The following is a 5,636-nucleotide window of genomic DNA, read 5'->3' on the forward strand; positions in this document are numbered from 1 at the left end:
TCGAAAGCTTGTAAAGCCGCTGTTGAGGAGTTGGTTGCTGTTTTTGTAGCACCGTTGCCACTAACACCACTACTACTGTTGTTGTTGTTGTTGTTGTGATGCAAATGCGGTGTATGTAGAAGTTGGCTGTTGTTAGTGACTGCGGAATGATAGTTTCCCTCGGCTGTGCGTGGTTTCCACGGTAAAAAGATGCATAGAGGTAAAAGGAAAAAATGGTAAATACGTTACATTGTACTGAATTATGAAAGAAATGTAATCGTAGTGAGAGAAGAAAATCGTACGATAAAAATATTTAGAACAAATGAAGCGCGAGCTCAAAAGTTGACCGCGAAAAAATACGCGATTAGCTATTCAATAAAGCAGGACCTCCATTTGAACTGGCCGGAAGCTAATGAGGAGGAGCTTGGGAATCGAAATGAAGTTGTCAAGATTGCAAACTGGAGGATAAGAATCTAATATATCTATCCCATCTCACGGCTAAACAAAAGGAGGAAAGACTTCGGATCCGAGGTTTAGATTGATAGATAAATTAATATAGTGGTATACACTGCGACAAATAGATCTATTGTGCCCTTAACCATTCATAGTAACTCATCCAACCATAAAGATCCGAGAAATTTGAAGAGCTCTTCAAGGGTCAGCGATTTTATAAGTTGTTCATTTGAGTTGGCCCAGGTATCTCTCCCGTCTTTTCGCAACCCCCCCCCCCCCCCCCCCCACACTCGCGAAGCAGGTGTAGAGGAGTGTCCTCTGTCAACTCGCAGAAACGACATATGTAGGTCGTTCGACCAGATCCATAGTTTATGCAGATGACCTCTTATGCTCTACAAATCTCCCGGTATACTCACTCCATTATATAGCACAGAAACTTGGATGAAGTCTAACAAAAATTAGCGGGGCACAATTGACCTAAGATCGCAGTGCACATTCTCTAACAAATCTAACATTCGAGGAATCTAGGAAAGCAAATGTTACCACGAATGCAATTGGAGGGCCAAGTTGAGAATATGAAGTTATCTCGAGCAAAAATTTCTATTGGATAATGGTCGGTAAGACATAAACTTATATACATATTTATGTATAGATACAGTAGTTGCTTGAATAGTTTTAAAAACACACCTCCGAATCGAAGCCAGAAGGACCGCACAGCCTTGAACACGGAGGTAAGTGGAAGAGTGAAAGTGAAGGTGGTCTGTGGAGGACCTTCTTTGATAAAAAAAAAAAATATCTTAAGGGTGCATTGTCAAGCTGACTTCGTAGCCATAAAGTTTTTGACGATACCGCACTCACGAGGAAAAGTTAGCTGAACTTTCAATGATCTCGGACACCATTCAAAATCAGACCCAATTTTCGTGAAACCGTCGCTGCATACGATAACCATAGCTAATACTTAAATATACGTCTATACTAACCGTAATTATAATCCCGATATTGCGGCTCTTGTCGCTGTTCACTCTTATATCGAGCAATTATAGCATCCTCCTCGTCTGGCAACTCATCTTCATATTCATCTTCATACAGAGCATCACCCTCGGGATCTAAACGCCAATAGAATTCTGCAATATCCAAAGGATCCTTACAATGCCCCCCAAGATGGGCATAATCGAGTGATCGTGAATGACGCAATTGACGCTGATGCGGCCAATGACTTGGACCGAAAGCTGTGCTGTGGCAGCTTGTGGCCAAATCCAAGTGCGATATGGATTTATTGTTGTGTCGCCAGCCGGAACCACGCGTCGGACATTTGTAGTCTTGTTGTAGCGAATGCTCAGCCAAACGAACACGATCCACGTAGTTATACGTGAGCTCTTTGGCTCTTCTGCGGAGGTGGAAAATAGAAAAAAAAAATAGAGAAAAGGGATTTTATGAAAAATGGCAGTGATTCATTTGCGCTGCTAATTGACTTACTAAAATGACTTTTGCAAGTAAAAGTGTTAAATTTTTAATTGCTAGGTAACTTAGGTATGTACGTATGTATATGCAGTACTTGTAGTATGTATGTATACTTATCAACAAATCTAGAGAGTGTATTTTATGAGTTCAAATTGAAATTGATTAGCCTTTTAATTGTGCACTTTGCCAAGCCACTTACTTGCAAAGTTTGCAAAATGATGGAAGCGAGAATAAGCGTATCGGATTGTATTAAACCTTGAACTCGTATATTATATCATACATATGTATGTATCTACGTAAGTTTATATTTATTTAAATAAATTTGTACATACATACATACAAAGTGTAGTAGTAATTTATTAGCGTAATACTAGAAGACGTATACACATAGGTACATGTGACAAACATACATACATTTGTATCTGACGTGTCTCAAATTGATTTTGTGGTTTCGTAGTATTTATGTATGTATGTATATACCATACCAAAACGGACGGGGTTCACACTTCATGTATTTGATTTATTTCAAATTTTTAGGGTTGATGCATAAACATAAATAATAAATAAATTGGAAATTTCAGCTTGATTAATACATTTTTAAAAACTTTACACAAAAACAAAAACAAATCGATTTAATAATTTTTCAAATATCTCGAGAACGGTGCGAGGAAAAAAATTTGAAAAAACACACACAAAATTCTCTATGAAAATAAATATTTAAAAAAAATTTGTTTTCTTGAAAAATTTTTCACATTTAAAAAAACTAGTTTTTGAAAATATGCCATCTCAAAAAAGGAAATTGAAAAAAATTACAATTTGCGTTGATTTTTAATATTTTTTATGCTGACGGCTTTTAGCATCTTTTTCTTATGAAAGAAAATGCTCAAAACCGTTAAAGCTTGCACTTTGTTGTACTAAAATTTAATGGGCTACAAAACTGCATACTCAAAAAAATTTTAAAAAAATTTAAAAAAAAATTGTAAATTTGTAATGTACTCATTTTACTCAACTTCGGTGTAAAGAAAAATTCATAACTCAAATTGTTGTAGAGTGCACCCCATAATATTATACTCAAATATTGTGCAATACTCAGAGCTACCTTGTGATTTGTTTAAATTTTTTTTTTGAGATGGCCTTTTTTAAAGATTTTCTTTTTTTTATTTTTATTTTGTATGTGAAAAATTTTGAAAAAAAAATATTTCTTTTCATAGAGAATTTTGATGTGTGTATGTATGATTTTTTACGCTCGAGATATTTCGGAAACTATTCAATCGAATTGTTTTTGTTTTTGTGCTATAGAGTTTTTAAATATTTATTAATTAAGTTCAAATTTCATATTTATTTATTATTTATGTTTATGCATCAACCCAAAAAATTTTTAACAAATCAAACACATGACGTGTCCGTTTTGGTATGGAACGCCCCATATATGTATGTATTACATTTCTTGATTTGCAAGTGCATGACTAAAAAGTTTCTAAATCTCATTTCGAAAGGCTAAATATTTTAAATTATATTAGCAACAAATATTGCAATACATTTTTAATAAGTTTATATCTACGTATGTATGTATATGTAAATAATATTTACATATTTATATTTATCTAATTTATTAGTAATCGTATCGTAAAAAATTAGCACATACAATATTTTGTGATTATTTGTTATATTCTCAAATTGCTATTCGGCTTTTTGAGTGGTTAAACGTTTGTGCGAGCTTACGTGCTTTTCAAAAGATTTAGTCGTGAATTAATAATTTTGCTTTTGTAAACATTGTCTTAACAGTTTGTGTGCAACCAAGCGAAGCAACTAAGTTCCAGCTGATTGCACCATTGACATCCATACATCAAAGAGAATAATTCTAGTGTTTAACTAAGTACTACATACATACATAATATGACTATATGAAAAAAAAAAAACGTTTAGAATATTTACACTTGTTACATTACACGATTCGTTAAAATCAAATGGAAATGACAGGTTATTAAACTCTAGGTCTTTTTCTTTGTTGAAACTAAGGAAGTAAAATTCTAGTTAGTACATACATATGTACATTAGGATGCCTCACCAAAAAGGTTGCGGTTTTTTCCACTGGAATTATAGAATTTATTATATTTTAAGACTTCCGCCAAATTAAGCTGGACCAATTTGAAAATACCTCCAAAATATTCATTAATGTAATGCCGTTGATAAAATTGTTTAAATATTTTCGTGCAGACATTTTAAGCTTAAACACTTCTAGAAGCTAATTTTATTTATAGAAAAATTATATTTTTGCAGGTATTCTCGAATTGGTAGAGGTAACGTGAATTTCCCCGAAATATTGTGGCTCCAGTCTTAAATTTTATAATTTTTTTGTAAGGAGAGTGATGCACCCTAATGTACGTGCGTGTAAAATCTCAAATAGAAATTAATTACTGCTATTTTTGCATTCATTATTGATTAAATTTCATACTCGAATACAACTCTCTATATATATATTCATTAGGGCGGGTCAATTTGTATGGGAAATTTTTCCGACTATGCGCGTATAGCATAGAAGGATTCTACTCTTGGATCTAAAATCAATTTGGAGTTAGCCACATACCGAAATGAATCCGAATCTAAGGTCCATTTTATTCGTACACACTCACCATTTCAAGTAAATTGGGAAAACCCCCCCCAAAAAAAAAATGGGGAAAAATTTAAGGGTGTACTAGTCAAATGGGATCCCATATTCGAATTTAATCATTTTCCATATCAACAAAATGACAGTCTTGAATGCAAGGATCAAAAATATCTCTGATCATTGAAACTCCTTCAAGGAAGCTTTCCATCTCTAACGGCAGACACTTGGAAAATTGTTGTTTTTTTTGTCTGAAAAAGATTTGCAGTTTCTTTGTTCGTAAGCTTAAATTCACATTCTGTGTTTGTATGAGCGCCTGGAAGAAGAAGAAGGCATATTTATTCCAACAGTCAGTAAATTTTAGTCTGCAGACAACATATCTGGAGAGTTTGATTGCCTTCGCCGCGACACGGACCACGGAACACCCGAAATCGCCTGCAATGTGGAATGCGCTTGAGAAGATTTATCAAAAAAACAAAATTTTTTCTCCGACCACCCGCCAGAATTGCAGTACGAGTAAGAAGACCTATATTTTCTTTTTTTGAAATCCGCCGGGGCTTTGAAGTTTACCATATATTTAACATGGGAAAACACAATCCTGTAATAGAATCGTAGGAGCGAAATTATCTTGATGTATTGTGGAAGGACTTTTTCTGTAATCCCTTGTCAAAAATTTGGTTTAGAGATATGCCGATTTCGGCATTGTGCCATCTCCAGTGAAACTTTTCGTTCTTGTTTGATCAAAAAATACTTATATTTAACGAGAATCGTTAATTCTACGAAAAAAAAATCGCCCATGTAAAATATATGGAAACTTCAAAAGATTTCAATCACAAACCCCATACTCTTGCATTTAACGCAACTTACTTAACGCGATTGTAATTCGGCTTAGTCAATGATAAAAGAGGAAAATTAAATGTTTATAGAGCTGACAATTAAAAAAAAAAACGTTCCATCGTTAACTCGACCGCAGGTAATAAATTTCTTGTGGCTACAAACCAGATTATCGCAGTAAAATTTCAATTAATCCAACTACGTGTGGGAAAATACACGTGTGTGTGTGTGTGTACTTTCACATGAATAGTACATAAATAACGGGTGATTTTTTTGAGGTTAGGATTTTCATGCATTAGTATTT

At 33.9% G+C, this 5,636-nt stretch overlaps 1 protein-coding gene across 4 annotated transcripts in view; it reads right to left on the reverse strand.

Moving 5' to 3' along the window:
- LOC118747759 (calcium uniporter protein, mitochondrial) overlaps positions 1-5,636 on the reverse strand; it is a 216,412-nt gene that overhangs the window by 97,235 nt on the left and 113,541 nt on the right. The gene's annotated exons all lie outside the window — the stretch shown is intronic.

This window comes from Rhagoletis pomonella, unplaced genomic scaffold, assembly GCF_013731165.1.
Source record: "Rhagoletis pomonella isolate Grant_MI unplaced genomic scaffold, Rhpom_1.0 Rhpom_scaffold_00012, whole genome shotgun sequence".
Taxonomy (NCBI): domain Eukaryota; kingdom Metazoa; phylum Arthropoda; class Insecta; order Diptera; family Tephritidae; genus Rhagoletis; species Rhagoletis pomonella.